The sequence below is a fragment of the Mus caroli genome, chromosome 9 (genome assembly GCF_900094665.2).
Source record: "Mus caroli chromosome 9, CAROLI_EIJ_v1.1, whole genome shotgun sequence".
In the NCBI taxonomy this organism is placed as follows: domain Eukaryota; kingdom Metazoa; phylum Chordata; class Mammalia; order Rodentia; family Muridae; genus Mus; species Mus caroli.
Genome location: NC_034578.1, coordinates 74,970,675 through 74,990,198, shown reverse-complemented (window position 1 = coordinate 74,990,198; position 19,524 = coordinate 74,970,675). Strand labels below are relative to the sequence as shown.

Sequence of the window (19,524 nt, the reverse complement as noted above, 5' to 3'; positions counted from 1 at the left end):
CTACATATACAAAAATATGATTCACATAGTGAAAGCCAAGTCATCTCTCTAGCCCTCTTGTTTTTTGAGACAAGGTCTTACTATGTATTCCAAGTTAACCTTAGATTTACTATGAAGCCCAAGTTGACCTCAGATTTACTATGTAGCCCAGGGTGGTTTCAAACTCAAGGCATTCCTCCTGCTTCTGCTTCCTGGGTACTAAGACACTAGGTCTGGCAATACTCTACATTTTGGAAAATATGTGTGATTGTGTGCATGAGTGTGTGTGTGTGTGTGTGTAGGCTGCACCTTTACCAATGGCCTTCCATGGCCTCTAACAGTATCAAGCCTCAGCTGCTCTTCGTGACCCCTTCATGCCTTCAAAACCAGTACCACCTGGGTGACTCTTACACATTACCAAGTCCAGTTGCAGCACAAGGTACAACCTGGTCTATCTCTGGATCACAGCTTCTTTGTGCTCTCAGAAAACACACCACAGTGATGCTGGTCTCTTCTCAATCACCACTAAGTTCTTAGCTCCAGCTAACCAGCATCAATTGTCCCTGTAGTCCCTTCTATTTTTCACTCTAAAGCCAGAGCCACATGGCTGAAGCTACTGTGTTCTGCTGCTTTCTGGGGCTGGAACATGAATCTCCATATTATCTTACCAGCTTTCTGTTTTCTGACTCCCTCTCTGCCTAAGCTTGGCTTTCCTTGGATCTTGCTCTGTAGATTGACCTTGATCTCAGAGATCTGCATGGCTCTGTCTCCTGTAATGCTAGGATTAAAGGTGTTACCATCGTGCCTAGATTTAAGCTTTTCCTTCATCTTGAACCTGCTTTGTCCCAGGCTGGCTTTGGACTCAGAGATCTGTTTGGCTTTGTCTCCTGGGATTAAAGGTGTGTACCACAATGCCTGGATGTAAATTTAGCTGGGTACGATCTTGCCCCAACGTGCCTTAATCTGTTATCTCTTAGAACAGAGGATTCAGTTCCATTTCACTTCCTGGGGCCCCTTTGGTACTTGAACCATATGTTTTATATTTTTCCTTTCTAAGCTTGCTACACTTGTTCAAAACACTCTTCATGAGACTTAATCAGAGAACAAAGTCTGTGCTGGGCTCTTTTGAGATTTCCTTTGTTAATGCAACTAATAGAATCTCTTTACCTCAGTCTCAGGTAGATTCTCTTCAGACAAGGCCGAAAAGCAGCCACATTCTTCACCAAAACACCACACAAACAGTCTCTAGACCACATTCTGAAATTTGTCTCCACGGAAACCTGTTGGGCCAGGTCAGCACAATTCAAATCACTTACAGCAACAAAGTCATCCATATTCCTTTTAGGATAGCCCATTAAGCCCCACTTAAAGCATTCCATTGCTCTCCAAATCCAAAGTCCCAAACAAAAGCATGGTCAGGCCTATCACAGCCACACCCCAGTCCCTGAGTTAGGGTTTTACTGCTGTGAAAAGACACCATGACCAAGGCAACTCTTATAAGGACAACATTTAATTGGGGCTGGCCTACAGGTTCAGAGGTTCAGTCCATTATCATCAAGGCAAGAACATGGCAGCATCCAGGCAGGCATTGGTGCAGGAGGAGCTGAGAGTTCTCCATCTTCATCTCAAGGCTGATAGCAGAATACTGGCTTCCAGGCAGCTTGGATAAGGGTGTTTGTTTGTTTGTTTGTTTGTTTTTGAAAGGTTCTAAATTTTATTACTGGACAAACACCCCAATTTAGACACGAGCAAGCCTCCAGGTTAAAAATGTCGAAATCTATCTGGTATACTGATCAATGAGCATGGTTCAGTATAAACCTTCAGTCTTGCCATTGTGTGACTCCTTACAGACTCAGCTTCGTTCTCCTCCAGCGTCTTCTCTTAGAGCTGTACCTGATTTCGTTACCAGTTTTCATCCAGATCCACTGAGGAATAGGATGATTTTGCTTTTAGGAATCGCTTGATTCTGAAAATCTTATGAGAAAACATGGCGAGAAGCCGAATCAGGCATAGTGCTCATGATGGTGGAGGAAAGGAGAAGAGTAGGATGAGCCTTATAGCCCACAGTGACACATCTACTCCAACAGGGCCACACTTACTAATAGTGCCACTCCCTGGGTCAACCATATATCACAATCATCATGATCATCATCATCACCATCATCATCTTATGCTCACAGGCAACAGGTAGGGAAAAATCTTAGACACAGCAATCAACTGGTTAAAAAAAAAGACTTTATTAGGGGTGAGGAAGCACACATACACATACATGAGAGAGACAGACAGGGAGACAGAGACAGACAGACAGACAGATAGACACACATACACACACACAGATACCCTGTAAAGCAGAGAAGGAAACTCAAGAACCCCAAGTATAGTTTTATTTTAAGGGTTTTCAGGGAATCTTCTTCCCCTAATTTAGTGTTAGCTACTTTGAACACAGCATATCCTGGTCTAGCCTTGACCATGGTACGCTGGTCCTCCTGGAGGGACAGGGAAGAAGGCCAGTAGCTGCAGAATAAGTGACCAGACTTTGTCCTAAGTTGCCAAGGCCTTGTTTCAGGTCAGGAGGGTAAAAAAGCTGGAAGTGTGCCACCACGTAATTTTCCATCTTTGTCATCTAGCTAGCCTCTCCGATCTGCCTACCAGACATCCTGGTCCCTCATTAAGGAAGCCAGACACCTGGTGGACAAGCAGCCTTATGGGAAATAGGGGAACTTTAGAGAAAGAATGAATGGTCCCAGAGTGTTAGGGACCAGAGATAGACCCAACAGAAGCCCATGGAGGTTCTAAAGCAACTGTACCAAAGTGGAGACTCTGGGAAGGAAGCAAACGTACATTGTTGTATTAAGAGATAATTATTCCCCCATCTCCTTAGCATGGCTTAAATGTGAACCCACCTTCTTGAGGGGTAGGCCCTTGGTCATGTGACTGATGGCACAGCTGGATTAGCTCTTAAGGGAGGAGACAACAGCCCGTTTCTATCCAAAGAAGGATTCCGTTCCCCTTCTTTATTGTAACACAGGTACTAGATACATGTGATAGTCACAGGGCAGCCTCAGATGGCAGTCCTCAATGTCTCTCATTGTCTTACAACTTTGACATGTAGTTCAAGCTAGCTGACGGGTGAGCTTTCAGAGATGTGTCTGTCTCCGGGTTCCATCCTACCTTTGCTGGGATTACAGGTGAGCGTCATCAAACCTTGCTCTTGGTGTAGCTTCTGGAGATTTGAACTCAGGTACTTGAGCTTGCCAGGCAAGTGCTTTACTAATTGAGTCATCTCCCCAGTCTGGAATATATATCTGGAATATATATATACATATATATATATATATACACACACACACACACATATATATATATATATATATATATAAAATCTGGAATATATATATGTATATATGTGTATATATAATTTTATATATAATGCATATGTAATATATGTTGCATATATGTATGTATACACACATGCATGTATGTATATATGTATAGATACTCATTTGTTAATATTTTAGGTGTATGGGTGTTTTGCCTGCATGTATGCCTGTGTACCACCATGCATGCCTGGTACCCACAGAGACCAGAAGAGGGGTTTAGATGCCCTGGAACTGGAGTTGAGGTTGTGAGCCTCCATGTAGTTGCTAGGAGTCAAACTTATTACCAAGTGCTCTCAACTGTTGAGCCATCTCTCTAGACCTTTCAAAATATTTTTATTAGTTCTTTGGAAATTTCAGTCAGTGTATTTTGATCATGTTCACTCCCCCTAACTCCTCTCAGATCCACCACCATCATTTTCCTGCATTTTAAAAGTGAGTTTAGCGGCCCGAGAAGTATAGCTTAATGGTGAAGCCGAGGCTGTAATTCTGTCATTACTATAGGACAGAGGCAGAGCCCTACTCTATCCCACAGTAGCTTGAAGGTCCCCTTTTGCCTCAGGGGTCTCCATTTATGTAAAACTCAGATTCTGTGGCCTCTACAAAGAAAGAATTTCATGGTGAACTAATATAAATCAGAGGTGGAGATTTAGTCTAGGGCATTTTCACATGTTAGAAAAGGTCGCCTTGGGAAAGAAAGAGACATGGTCCAACAGGTTTCAGCTGCTCCGGTAGAAGTGCCAGGCAGGTTTCCTTATGATGGACTTCCACTGGCATTCAAGCTATGTCTAAGGTATCTAAAAACCACCACCCTTTAACACTGTTCAGAATGTCGCTTCCAATGAGGGCTGAGAGTAAGGATTCCCTCTGTGAGCCAAGTTGAATGGTGGATGTGAGGGGGTACCGTTTAGATTCAGGGATAAGGGAATTGGTAGAAACTCAAGATTACCTCATTTGGGCCCTAAGTAAGCACAATGTTACTTGCTGTCCTTAATCTCTTTTGGAAAATTTGTGTTGACTCTGTGAGCAATTTGGACTTCATCCGTGGAACCTGAAGCTTACTGCCTTTCGCAGAAAAAGAAGCAAACAAGCAAAAAAACAAAACAAAACAAAACAAAACTAAGAAACAACTAAAACAAAACAACTCACCACTACCACCAACAAAAACCAGACCAGATTAGCGGCTCTTCCCTCATCCAGGCCACTGTAATTCCCATCTGTCCTGCCTTAGTACTTCAGAACTACCACCAACCTTGACAAACACACACACACACACACACACGCACACACACACACACACACACACCTTTTCATCTTCTCTTCGAATTTCTCTTCTGTAGCTAAATTATGGCCTCTGTATGACTTCATTAAAGAGCAAGTGGACTAGAGAGCTGAGACTTATTGCACTAAAGTAACAGTGGCCCAGACTGTATCTTCAGCCACCCTGATGCAGTCCAGGAGACTAACAGTTGCCTGCTGTACACCAGACCCTCCAGCAAACGGCAGTATTAAACCGGGATTAAAAGACGATGATAAGGGCTAGGTGTGCCTGAGGGGCAGAGCCCTCGCCTGCCACTTACTAGGTCAGAGCGCTCCTCCTCACCCACATAAAAAGAAACAAATAGATGAAACTAAATGCCGTTTTACTTGTGGCAAATAGTTTTCCATTCTCTGAGGTCATATAAGTTCCTTTTCCAGGGGAGAAGAGAATGGTAAGTTTCACATGCTTTCTCTCATATGCTGAATCTAGATTTAGACACACATACACACACAAGCGCACACACACACATGCGCAAACACACGACATGTTCACTCTCACACATACTTCCACACACATGACACATTCATTCATGCAAACATTCACATTCTCCCTTACACAAACACACACACAAGACGGACACACACACACACACACACACACACACACACACACGGCAATTTTGGAGAAAGAAGGAAGCCGAAGGGGTGCAGATAGTAAGTCAACTAAGAGGACATATGTGCATAATGATGTCATCAAGAAACCCATACATTTTTGCTTTGCTTTTTTTTTTTTTTAAAGATGTCCCTAAAGCCAGGCACAGTGTCACATGACTGTAATCTCAGCACTGGGGAGGCAGAAGAATTGTGATTTCGATGCCAGCCTGGGCTACATAGCAAAACCCTATCTAAAAAACAAAAATCAAAACCAAACCCTCACTAATACAAGAGAAATGAGATGGATTTTTGTTTTTGTTTTTGGTTTTGGTTTTTGGTTTTTTGAGACAGGGTTTCTCTGTGTAACCCTGGCTGTCCTGGAACTCACTCTGTAGACCAGGCTGGCCTCGAACTCAGATATCCGCCTGCCTCTGCCTCCCGAGTGCTGAGATTAAAGGCGTGTACCACCACGCCCGGCTGAGATGGATTTTTAATATCATAAGCTCAAGTCAAACTTTCTGAGTAGTGTAATCTCTAACACAATGCTTTTGCCTGAAGGCCTTGTCGCCATATTTGAAACTCCTGCCTCCTGAGAGTACAGAGGAGGGAGGGAGTGAGTGGGCTGAAGGACAAGGAAGAAAAAGGAGGCAGGGGTCTGGGTAACACAGCTTGTGCGGAGGCTGAGGCACAGGTCCAAGTCTTAAGTTAGTTACTGAGTTTTTCACTGGCTCTGAACCTGACCACCATCTTATCATAGAAAGCACTCCAAGTGGCCACCTTGCTCACAACCAAAACAGCCCGTGTTAGCCTCTACCCCATAGCCTTACAGCTTCTGATCTCCCGTCAAATAAATTATCTCATTTGCTGTCTTTTCTGAAGAATTTTCAAAAAGAAAAAAAAAAAAAAAACCAAACCACTAACAATGCATTCATTAGTTGTCTGAACCACATTTCAATTATCTCCCAATCATATGCAGCTAATGTCTATGGCCTTGGTAAATGGAAACATATTAATACACAGAACTTGTGAATGACAAACAGCCTGTCGTGGTGGGAAACATGGTGAGATGGCTTGCTGACAGTGGTGCTTGCTACGGAGGCTGCCACTCTGAGTTTGATCCCCGAGTCCCTACATGTGGAAGGAAGGAATCAATTTGTGCAAATTGTCTTTTGATCTTTATATGCAGACCTACACATGAATAAATGTTTTTAATGTTAACGGAATTTTTTAAAAAATGTTTTGATAACAGTGAGTGGTGCTCTGGATGGTCTAAATACCCGTGACAGTCCTCAAGGGGTAAGGTGGACATCGGCTCCTAACGTGCACCTACGTTCCATGTTGTATAACCGCAACCTAGAATGAGGAGGGGAAGTTGAAAAGAACAGAAAGCCCTTGCTGAGCAGGTAATCTGGACGTGATTTATTGTGAGAGGGAACAACACTGGCGAGTGATGGTTTGGGCAATTATGAGAAGCTTTGAATGTCATAGCCATGGCTGGCTGTTGTGAACTCCTGAAAGGGTCACTTTCATTTCCAGATGCCCTGACCTGGACCATCTCTGATCTGGCAAACTGGGGACTCATCAGGATATCCAGTGATGTGGTGGTGGGGTAGAGGGGGAAAGTCACTGTCAGAAGTTTTCAGAACAGCCCTAGGGCAGAAAAGCTAATCACACCACGTCGAACATAAAGCTGTAAGGAGAAATAAAAGCATTCTTGATCCTACAGACTGAACTCTGTCTCCCACCCCAACCCATTAGCCAAATGTAAACCTTATTACGTCAGAGCGGTCCTCAGCCTTATCTGTGGTTTCAGTTCCCTGCTTAAATATGCTCTGAAATTGTTCAGTGGAAAGTTCTGAGCATAACTGGTGCCTGTGCTGTAAACTATATTTTATTCTGAGCAGTATGATGAAATCTGTGTCCTGCCCTGCCCTGCATGGGGTATGAATCACTCCTGCTTCCTGTACACCCGGCTGTGTACACTCTGTGCCCATCAGTCAGCTGGCAGCACCGCCACAGCATCATGGTGCCTCTGTCTGGGTCTGGTGTCCACCTCAGCTTCAAGCATCCACCGAGGCCTTAGAGCCTACCCTTGGGTGAGAGTGGTCAGTAGAAAGGAGCCCCAGACCTTTTAGACAGCAAAGTAACTTAGAGTCAGCCTGCAAGTCGCTTCAGTGGGCTGTCACAGGTCCTCGGGACACTGTGACAGATGATATCTCTGGATCTTAATGGGCCAGCCAGGAGGGTCCAGGAGGCAGAAGCACAGTGGTGCCAAAGCCAAAGAGTCTGAGAGACAGAAAGAGGCCACTGCAGCTAGAACATGGGAGATTGGCTCTTAATTTTCCCTTCATGCTTGAGTCTCAGCCAAATATCAGCGGGAGAAGACTCCCCCACCACAGAAGCAAAGCACCCCCACCTCCAGCAAGCCACTTTCCTTCACGGTCTGTCTTCACAGCTCATAATACCTAAGAAGGTTTTAGTGTGTGTGTTCACTGGAAAGTGCATCCATCCACCACCGATGGTCTAGGCCAGGAAGGTAGAGTCCAGAGCTTGCTAAAGGTTTGGATGTTACCTAACACCCATGGAGGCTGCTGACCGGCAAGTGACTGGTTATACCTTTCTCTTGTTAGGATAGAATACAAGAAACTCTAGAGTTTATGGGCCAAGAGGCTTATTTAACACATAGTTCGGGAGGGTGGAAATCCCAGGCTGGTCAGCCACACGTGTCAAGAGCCTCATGTTCAGTTTTAATAGGTGGAAAAACAAGACCCGTGACATAGAGGACAAAGAGCGAGGGTCAGCCTGACCTTACAACAACCTGCTGTCATGGTAACTGACTCGGCCCAACAGAGGCATTCATTCCCGCATGGGGAGTGGGATGCCAGAGGAGGCTTTTCTTCCCTCGGACTGTTTGCCTGAGGTGTGGGGTGGTCGGGTTGGGGTGTGGAGAGCAGGAGAGAAGGCAGAGCCTGCAGCTGGGAGCAATTGCACTGAGGTGGAACGAAATTCCCTGTATAAGGAAGAAACCACAAGCTTATCTCTTTGGCAAGAAAAGCCTGAGAGATTTCTGCCACACTCAAGGATCAGACTGCTCCTTTCTGAAAATGTGAGGTCACTGGCTTAGACCTGGAGACCAAAGAAACCCCCAGACAAGGCTGTGGATTTCAGCGGCTGAGCAGCTATGGGGAGAGATATAGGCCTGAAGGACTTGTGGAAAAGGTGACCCAGCCTGCAGAAGAGTCTACGCAGACCTAAGTTGCTGGCAAATGACCTCATCTTGCCAGAGTAGAAGAGTTTGTTTATTTTAATTTTATTTGTAAAATCAATAATAATAAAGAGTGTTTTGCCTGCATGCATGTCTGTGTACCACTTATATGCCCAAGGAGTCACTGAATTCTCTGGAAATGAAGTTTTAGACAGTTGTGAGCCACCATGTGACTTCTGGGAATCAAATCTGGGTCTTTTTGCAAGAGCAGTCAGTGCTTTTAAATGCTGAGCTGTCTCTCCAGCCTGGTATATAACACATTAAATAAGGTTTCTTTCCTGTGGCTGGACCAGCAGAGGAGCTATGAGCTCCCAGAGAAGGAAACAGTAAGACACATAAGTATTTTAAGCTTGTTTTTTTTTTTAAAGATTTATTTATTTATTATATGTGAGTACACTGTAGCTGTCTTAAGACACACCAGAAGAGGGCATCAGATCTCGTTACGGATGGTTGTGAGCCACCATGTGGTTGCTGGGATTTGAACTCTGGACCTTTGGAAGAGCACTCGGGTGCTCTTACCCACTGAGCCATCTCACCAGCCCTAAGCTTGTTTTTCAAGCCTGCACAAGAGCTACATTTGGGGAGGAAACTGAGACACCATTGAGGGAATCTGGCTGTTGAAGCTAAAGTGTCCTTTCTCTGGGCCTGTCAGAGAGAAGGCCTGGCCTGCAGGACCTGCCACTGTCAACCGCCCAAAAGATTAAATATTTAAGGCACTTTGGAGAGAGAAGTTGCCTATGCTTTGAAAAGATAAGTCTAAATCTAGCACCTTAGACCACCCCTACATGCTATCTTCCATGAGAGCCCACATTGATGCCCATGACCTGTGCTGCCACCAAGGGCCATGATCAAGTTCAGAGAGCTATGTGGATGCCCATGGTCTGTGTTCCTGTAGGAGGCCATCTTGATGTCTGTAGTCCATGTTATCATCAAAAGTCACGTGGATGCCCTTGGTCTGTTCAACCGCCAGGGGCCATGTTGGTGTCCATGGCCTGTGCCCACATCATGATGGTGTTTGTGGTCCGGGCTATGGCTAAGGAGATGTTGATGTCCTTGTTCTGTGCTATCACTGAAGACCATGCTGAGGTCCTTGGTCCGTGCTGACACTAGAGGCCATGTGGATATTCACGATTCGTGCTGTCACCCGATTCCACACAGAAGTCCATGGTCCATGTGCTGCTGCTGATAAAGGACAAAGAGGCTTCTCTTGCAGGACTATTGATGTCTGCAGACTCACATTTGAGAAGGAGAGGCATAGACAGCTTCTGTGACAGCCTATCCCACCCCCACTAGCACTCCCATCCTCAGAAAAGAAAGAGTCTAGACAGGAAGCCATTAAAAGCAACTCTTAAAAAATGCTGAAGTGTAGCTCTTCATAGCTGAGAGCTTATGATGGGGGTGGGGTGGGGAGGGACTCAGTTTAGTGGAAATTTGACCACGTTCCAGTGAGTATATGGGCAACACAAATGGACTTGGTATTATTTTCTCTCTTCTTTTTTCTTCTGGGAGGAGGTTACAAGGATGGGAGGGTTGTCCTGGGAGGACTGGGAAGTGAGTGGGATTGGGATGCACTAGGTAAAATTCCTAAATAATCAATAAAAATATTATGTTGGGGAGCAAAAGAACCATACAAGATCCTCCCCACTAGATATTTTGGAAGCATACACCCGGTGCCTACATGAGTTAACCTATTATGCTGTAGAGTATTAAAAGTTATCCTTCCAAAAATAAGAACAAAGAAAAAAGATTAAGTCAGGCTGGAGAGATGGCTAAGCAGTTATGAGCACTGACTGCTCTTCTAGAGGTCCTGAGTTCAATTCCCAGCAACCACATGGTGGCTCACAACCATCTGTAATGGAATCTGATGCCCTCTTCTGGTGTGTCTGAAGATAGCTATAGTGGTACTCATATCCAAAAATAAATAAATAATTCTTTAAAAAGAAAAATAAACAACAAGAATACTAAAGGCGAGGGAGTAGTAATTACTACTGATCTCAAAGCAGGTTATTAAGGCTGGACTATAATCACTTCTGAGGATTTCCCATTGCTAATTCAGATATCCCGTTATTACCAGACACCCGATGTTCCAGTCCCTTGATGCAGTGTGCCCCCCCTTCTGCTGCAGAACACAAACCACAGAGAGAGAAGCAGGACAAATGGTCCGTCCTGGTTTCAGCCATGTGAATATTCCCTGCAAATGGAGGAAGACTAGAAAGGAACGTAGACAAATTAAAACCATTTGCGTTGAGACTGTAGGTTTCTATGCATTTTTAAAAGTCTAAATGAATCTTTTTATTTAAATGGAAGGTCAGAAAGGTTGTGTTGTTTTGAAACAGGGAATCACGTAGGCCAGACAAAGATGCCTTTCTTGTTGTGTTCAGGAGGGCTGTGAAAACTGACCAGTGAGTGGGGTTAGGTCATATGAGAAGAGTTCTTTATGCTGCTTCTACAATTCAGGGGATGCTGTCACAGCATGCTCTCTCAGACACTCAGGAACTCAGCAGTGAAGGCCACAAGGACAGCTAAGTGGCCTTTGAGTCAGAGGGAAAGCCATTCACAGAAGGCATGGCTGCAGTTCCTGTGAAAATAGAAGAAACAAACAGGCTGGGCAGTGGTGGCGCACGCCTTTAATCCCAGCACTCGGGAGGCAGAGGCAGGTGGATTTCTGAGTTCGAGGCCACCCTGGTCTACAAAGTGAGTTCCAGGACAGTCAGGGCTATACAGAAAAACCCTGTCTCAGAAAACAAAAACAAAACAAAACAAAAAACAGAAGAAACAAACAGTACAGAACCAAAGAACAAAGGGGAGTTCCAGTTCAACACATACATGTGTGTGTGTGTGCTCGTGTGCGTGTGTGTGTGTGCTTGTGTGCGTGTGTGGTGTGTGTGTGGTGTGTGTGTATGTGTGCATGGGTGTGTGCGTTTCGGTGTGTGTGGTGCGTGTGCGTGCGTGGGTGTGTGGATGCATACAGGCACACAGGTGCACATGCACCCCCCATACAATGTCCTAAGACCAAACCTCTTAATTCGTGAGCTAACGTATGAGTAAATGACTTGAAAGCAAAGACGGTCAGTGTTGAGACCACACCCCAAGTTGTGTCTTTTTAACTTCATTCTTATTTTTGTCTTTTGAGGAAGGAGCTAAGGCAGACCAGGCTGACTCCTGATCCCCACCCCTACTCCCGTCTCCCAAATGATGGGATTGTATGTGTGCCCTGCTGTATTCCCCTCTCTCATGTTAAATAAGGTCTTTTGTTTTCATGTGGTTGGTTTCAGTATTTTTGAGATCAGGTGTCCTTAAACCTAGCTAACCCTTGTACTTCGTAGATGCGGCCTATGAACCCTGATCCTTGGTCTCTGCCTCCCATCACATCTAGGTTCAAGATGTGCTTGAAACAGATATTCCTCACGGTCTGGAAGAACAAAAGCCTTGTAACCCAGAGGAAATATAGAGATCGAACTAATGAATAAAAGCAATAAGTTACTCTGAAGATGGATCTAAGGGGCCACCCATGTGCATAGCGACTGCTTGATGTAAGACTCAGTCAACATACTGGCATAACATCCTCAGCCGACTGTGAAAAACACCTACGGAAGCCAGGCATTTGAGCTTCAACCCCAAATCCTGATCACGCTGGGGACAGGTCTTTCCAGACAGTCAAGAGTCATAGGCTGTCACTCACAGGTGGCTTGGAGACCTCCCATCTAGTCACAAAGAAAAGGGAACAGAAGTTTAAAGTAAAGGTTTATTTCACAATGGCATGAGGTCAGAAGGGTAATGATGCAGTCCTGGGAAGGCATAATTTAAACCTGAAAGAGGTATTTTCAGATAGAAATGAGGGAGCCAGGTCGTAGGAAAGCACATAGTGGCCAGGAGCAGGAAGCGGGTAACCAGCTTTTAATCTCATGTTGAGTCATGTTGGAGGGAGCAAGTGGGCAAATGCTGCTTTTACGGAGCTGGAGATAGTGGCAACAAAAGGGTTCTGAATATATCATTTTAGTGGGAGAAATAAACATTTATCTAAGAAAAACTGCTATTTTATATTCACAGAGTACTAAAGAAATAAAAAAAAATTGTAAAGAAACTAGAAAGTAACCAATTGCATAATAAGAATTGCAGAAAATGATCAATGCGGGGCTGAGCCCAGCTCTCAGTGGGACTTACTGCCTCCCCAGAGTGCCCTCCTGTGTGGACCTGAGCATGGAGACCTTAGAATCAAGGCCGAGTGTGCTGCTTGCGGAGCTCCTACAGCTTTCTCAAGAACTTCAGAGCCTGGTTTCTGTCTCTCTCTCTCTGACAGAGACTAGTTAGGATCCCATTCAGGATCCTAAAGTGCTGAGGACAGGAAGAGAAGAAAGGAGGGAAAAAGGAAAGAAAGGCTCCACCGTGTGACCTACGATGCTGGGTGGCAATGTTGGTAGCAAGCTTTTGAAAGAGATGAATCTGAGTCGGGCACTCATCTGAACAAAGGGCACAGAAAACCGAAGGGAAGCGCACAAGCTACCGGACATACGGGCTTTTTCCAGTCTCCTCCATCCTCTCAAAGCCGGTGACATTACAAATGACAATGGCTCAGAAAAGGAAGGCTGTCAACAAAGACTACATCTCTTCTACATCTTTGCCATCGGCAGTCAGAGCTGCCCATGAAGCCCTGTGGAGCTGCCCGTGAAGACCCGTGGAGCTGCCACTTCCCTTTGTGGCCCCAAACTTGTCTGACGCGTGTCCTTTGGCATCCTCTGTTCTTTTTCCCTTTACGGAGCTAGCCCCGGTTTAGGATTGTTCCGGGCTTTGGATGACAATGGCAGCTGCAGAGGGCAAAGGAGTCAAGCTAACGAGCGCTCCAATCCTGCTTCTTGCAGACGGCTTCAGTTTTGGAGAAGGCATTATTTTTAGAATTCCTACTGGCTTTCACCCCGTGCCCGGAATGATTAACTCTTAGCTGTCTCCTTCAAGTTTAACTCGCTGCTCCTCCAGTTGCTCCCGAGGAAGCAAGGCCTCCTTTCCACCCAAAGACTGAAATAAAAAATAAATTCCAACCCCCTACCTTCCACCCACCCCTCTCAAATTAATCTTCCCCGTGATCCTCCAGCTTATTAGAGGCAGTAGCACCATGACAAATAGTTTGTCTAGAAGTTGAACTCAGAGTGCCATAGCAGCTGAGCATACAATCTACTCGGTACTGTCAGACCCAAACCTTAAATACGGTTTAAAGCCCACTTTAACTCTTTTGGGTGTTTAAAATGGGTGACTTGGTTGACTCTCCAGGTGACGGAAGTCATTAAATACAGAGGCTGTGGTGGGATGCGGCTCTGTAGAGCAGAGCTCAGGAGGTGAGGTGTATTAGGGTCAACAGTTGCAGGCTAGCTCCGAGGTTCAGTGATCATGGATCAGAGTTCATGGTAAATTAACCTCGACTGACTTCATTTCAGGGACGTACCTATGTGTGTGTGTGTGTTGTATGAGCACGCATGTGCAAGTTAGGCATGCATAGAGGCCAGAGGAGAATGCTTGGTGTCCAGCTTTGTCACCAACCTTGAGACAGGGGCCCAGAGTGAACCTGAGATAGGGTTTCCTGTTATTTTGTTGCGGATTCCCACACTGGGCTGGTTGTCCAGTTTGTTCCCAGAGTCTCTTGTTGTCACCTCCCATCTCCCCTCTGGAACACCGGGATGACATCATGCTCAACTTTACATGGGTTCTGGGGCTTCAAACCCTGGTCCTCATGCTTGCGCAGTAGCACATCACCCATCCCTGGGCCATACTTTTTTTAAAAAAAGTATTTATTTGTAGTGTGTGTGTGTGTGTGTGTGTGTGTGTGTGTGTGAGCACGAGTGCCATGGCCTATGGAAGCTAGACGTCTCCTTCCACTGACCCTCATCTTAGCTTTTGAGACAAGAGTGCTCACTAATCGTGGAGCTCGTATCAGTAAGCTAGGGGGCTGAGTTGAACCTGAAATTCTCCTGCCCCTGCTTCTTGAGTACTGGGATCACAGGCAGTGCCACACCTAACTGGACTCTGGAAGCACCACTCAGGGGTACTACAGTTCTCCCTCCACCCCAAACTCATCTCTTACTTCTTTACTGTCTTGCCATCCACCAAAGCTACCTTACCAGATTTTGCCACATTTCCAAAGGTCTAATAGATATTTGAAGGGAAACCTGCTGTTGGACAGAGATCCACAAGTCAGCATCTTTTCATTTTTGTTTATTTTTGGTTTTGTACGGCAGTCCAGTCTGGTCTTGAGCTTTTGACAATCCTCCTGCCTCAGACTGTGGGATAAATCCCACAGGCATAGGCTACCATACTCAGCTTCAGTTGATAGCTGAGATTGACTTTTGATACCTTCGAATGGACAAACAAACAAACAACAACAAAATATTTAAGCTGAGCATGATGGAGCACACCTTTAATCCCAGCACTCAAGAGGCAGAGCCAGCTGGACCTCTGTGAGTTCAAGGTCAGCCAATCAGCCAGAGCTACACCCTATTGAAAAAGGGTCGGGGAGGGAAATAGCCTGCTGAGGTTGCTCAAACCACCACCTCCTACCACCCTTCATCTCACCCCTGCATAGCTAGCTTGTCATGCAGACCTGAATCTGACACAGTTAGGTCTGCAAGTCAGCTGGGAGAGAGAAAGAGCTATTTTAGAAAGATCCTCTCAGGAAACTTAAGCAAGCTCCCTTTAAAGTAATGGGTCCACTGAACTCTTGAACCGGAGAGCAGATGTCCTGATTTCTGCTGTCATTTGGAAAGGAGTCTGTCTTGACAGTGTTTAACTCACTTGGGAGTGACAAGCGAGGTGAAGATATTGTTAGCTGCAATCTCAATCTGTCCTGGTAAAGAGCAGGTGAATGTCTGCTCTGATCCTCATGTAATTCCCATGTAATAAGTGGACACACATCTCACAGTGTGAGAATTCAGCAGACAAAAGCAGAGAGCAGAGGTCAGACAGGATAGCCAGCGAATCCACCACCTCAATTTTCAAAAATAGTTTTTTTGTGTGTGTGTGTGTTGAGAATTTTCAGAACTCTTTCTTCCCTGAGTGTGGAGGCCCAGACCTTTAAATCCCAGAACTTAGGATGCAGAGACAGGAGGATCATGAGTTTGAGGCCAGCATAGGTAGACCCTGTCTCAAAATAGAAGAAAACCCTTTCTTTTTCTACGGGTTTTGGAATATATAGTAAGTTACTGCTAACTATACACAGACAGAAAGGGTTGCATCATCCCAGAATATCTAGTTTGATGCCATTCAAAGCAAGTGTTTCTCTGTCCCTAGAGGTGTTCCAGGTGTGGCTGCTATGTCACATGTGCGTCAGTAGGTGGCAGAGAGGAGAGATGCTACATCTACACTCAGTGTTCTGACCTGTGAACATGTGATTAGTAGCCTGACTCAGATGACCCCCCCCAGTCCAGTGCCATGGTACAGGCCTGGGGCAAGGGCAGACTATGTTCCAGATGATCTCTGCCCAGTTGATAATGCAGAATTCGGGCATAGCCCTCCTGAGATGACCCCAGATACTCAGAGACCCAAGCAATCAGCGGTGGAGAAATGGAAGAGAAAGAGAAACAGAAGGATGTGAGCATAAGGAAGAGAGGCAGACGTAGAGACTCGAGGGTTGTTAGGCACAGTTTGATGTGAGTGGCCACATCTGCGATGTGATGCCACTAGGATCATGGTGGGGTCCTGGCCTATGCTCCATTGAGGGCCATGTCTGGGTCAGTGGCTCTGGAGTAGCAGGGGTCTGTTACCACCAAAAGTCAGGCAGAGGTCCCTGGTCTGGGCTGCTGCCTGGGGACATGTTGATGTCTGAAGGTTGTGCAGAATTGCCCCACCCCTCGCCTGGGCATCATGGGAGAACTGGTCCTGGGGGTATGAGAGCAGAGAGCTGACCCCCATGGTAGCTAGCTGCAGCACTCAGGAGAGTGGCCTGCACGTTGTAGGAGTTGCAGCTGAGGACAATACGAGTGTGTGAGAGCTGGTCCTACCACTAGTCTCCTTGTAGTGGCATGGATGAGGGAGAGATACCCTCTTCCCTGTTCACTCCCACTGCCTATGGCAGACAGGAGACCTGGCGCGGGGGTCATGAGAGTGGGAGAGCTGCCCTTGCCCCTCACCTGCTGCAGCATTTGGGGGATCGGGCCCTGTACCTCACCTGGGCAGCAGGATAGAGCTGGATCTGGTCTGGGGGCATTGCTAGTGAACCAGCCCTGAGGGTGTAATAGCAGGGGATCGGGTGGGGTGATCAGCTCAGATACCCCTCAGGCAGAGATCCAGGGCTTTAAACTGGTCCACCCCAACATCTACCCCGTGGATGAACTGCTGGAGTGCATGAAGGAGCCACTCTTATAGATCCAAAACCACGGGATCTCCATGACACAAGGTAACATCAGGATATCCATGAAGAGTCCCAGTTTGGCTATAGTACTGATAGAGTAGCAGAAGCCAGAGGCCTCGTACCAGACCAACGACTCATTGCAATGAACTTTAGCAAGCAAAGAAGTGTATACCACAAAAGGGTGTCCTGTGGAGCACACTGTGACACACTGCAGCTTCCACAGTGAGATTTTTTTTTTTTCTGTTGGGGAGAGGTTGCAGGGGTGGAGGTAGGAACGAGGGGGAGATGTAAGGGATTGAAGTACATGATGTGAAATTCACAAAGAATCAAAAAAGAAAAAACCAAAAATGGCTCTGTATCAAGCATAATTGGTATTTACAATTGAACACAAAGAATTAGAACATGTTACCTAAAGGCATCAATTCTGTTTCAGACAACCAAGGCTGCAGATCTTGTGTAGTATTCGGTAGAGATTTTTCCGAAACTGTGTAGTGGAACACGCATTGTGAACCAGTGGTAGTTCAGTTGGCCCTTGTCGCCTTGGCCAAGTTACTTCACTGTGAACTTGGCTTTCCATGTCTACAAAGATCCATCGATTGCTCCAAATTAATCCATATCCAGATAAAGGAGACATGTTTTTTGGGTCACACTAAATGCCATTTAAATAGGCTTCCCATTGGGCTGGCGAGATGACTCAATGTGAAGAAGGTGTTGGCTGCCAAGCCTAGAGGCCTGACCTCGAGCCCACAGAACCCATGTGGTGAGAGGAGAGAAAAGAATGATGGAAGTTGCTCTCAAATCTACACATACACACACACACACACACACACCCCACCCATGAAACACAAACACACACACCACATCCATAAAACCTATACAAAATATATTTAAATTAAAAAAAAATGGGCCTTTAGCATCCCACCCTAGAAAGTGCAGAATTCCAATTAGCAGCCTCCAGCTGGCAGACCTGTCTGCAGCCTGAACATCCCCACTACTTGGAGGCCCGTGGAAGCATCAGAGCTGAACCACTGAAGCACAACAGTGAGTGGTCAGATGTTCCAGCCTTCACCTAGCCCATTCTCAGGAGGGAGGATGGGCTGAGAGCGTCAGTCTAAGGAAAGACTCCTGCAGGTTCTTAGCTCTTCACAGCAAGCCCAACCCTTGCCCTGGCTCTCCCGTTCTCTGGTAACTTTTACCTGAGTACTGACTTCCCTCCTTACTAACACAACCAGCTTCTTGGTGGCTCCTGTAGAAGATGATATACCTTAAGTCATTCACCACCCCAAACCTTCTTCTTTTTTTTTAAATTATTTATTATTATACAGGTACACTGTAGCTGTCTTCAGACACTCTAGAAGAGGGCATCAGATCTCATTACAGATGGTTGTGAGCCACCATGTGGTTGCCAGGATTTGAACTCAGGACCTTTGGAAGAGCAGTCAGTGCTCTTAATCAGCTTATCACTGGGCAGAGGAGATAGGAAGGCTGGACTTCTGATTCCAGCAGGGGTCCCAGGGGAGAGAGAGGAAGTTGAGAAGGACAGTGAGGGAGGAAGAGGTGGAGGAGTGGTGACAAGCAGGTCACCAAGGGATTCACCATGAGGACACATATGGGTCAGAGCAAGCTGGGGTGAGACTCAAACTGCAAGCCACATTGGGGCCTGTAGCTGGGAAATAGCATAGAGGGTTAGAATAGATACTATCTGTCCAGTCGTAGTGCTGATTAATAAATTTAATGGGTTTCTGTGTCAATTATTTGAGAGCTAGAATGGGAACAGATAAGGCTACCATTCTTAGATTGCAGCCTATAGCGGAGCAGGGGCAGGAGGTGACTGCTGAAGGCAAAGGACTAAAGGCTTCCTGCAAAATCATCGGTCTGCGGCTCCTGGGTACCCAACATGAGCCACAGTGAACCTCACTCTCCAAGTGATTGAGGCTTTGTTTGTGCTGTTATTGCTTTTGCTTTTATCTGGTTTGAACAGCCAAGATGTGGCAGCCTCTTTCTTACCGGAAAGCAGGGAGCTTTGTTGACTGTGAGCAGGGTGCATGGGTTAAATTGAGCTGTTTCATTCTGTCGCACCTCTGTGGGTTCTGCACGCCCGAGGCTGACATGTGACTTGGGCTCATGGTTCTGCAACTGTAGTATGCGCGAGGCTCAGAACTACGGTGTTTGGATTTGCAATCTTTTGACCTTTTTTTCTGATGTGAGCATAGTACCTGATCTGGAAAAGCACCCTTTGAATTTTTTTTTTTAATTTTGAATTTTTTTCCAGTTACGGTTCCATCTTGCCACACAAGGCCCCCTACTTGGACTAGTAATCCCCAAACAAGGTAATTTGCTTACTTGCTGTCTTGCTAACATCTGGTATTTTGTGGGTTAAGGGCATTAAATGAATTTGCAACTCACCTGCTTTCTAGATATTTATAGCAAGATGTAGTGGCGCATGTATATAATTCTAGCATTTTGGAGGCAGAGACAAAAAGACCAAGAATTTAAGCTCGACAAATTCCGACACCAGCCTGGGTTACAGGAAACCTGTCAAAAACAAACAGAAAACCACAAATCAGTACATGGTGGGTTTATTGCAGGAAGCCCTGCTGTAAATCAAACACCATCTATCTGTATGTGAGGATCATCAAGTGGCCTTGCAAAAA

The 19,524-nt window shown here is 45.8% G+C and overlaps 1 non-coding gene and 1 pseudogene across 1 annotated transcript; one reads left to right on the top strand and one right to left on the bottom strand.

Moving 5' to 3' along the window:
* Positions 1-1,823: 1,823 nt before the first annotated feature.
* LOC110302607 lies at positions 1,824-1,968 on the bottom strand (annotated as a pseudogene).
* A 13,831-nt stretch (positions 1,969-15,799) lies between these two features.
* LOC115032042 lies at positions 15,800-15,927 on the top strand. Its single transcript, XR_003837689.1, has one exon. It is a non-coding gene; the product is annotated as a small nucleolar RNA SNORA17 (small nucleolar RNA).
* Positions 15,928-19,524: the final 3,597 nt, after the last annotated feature.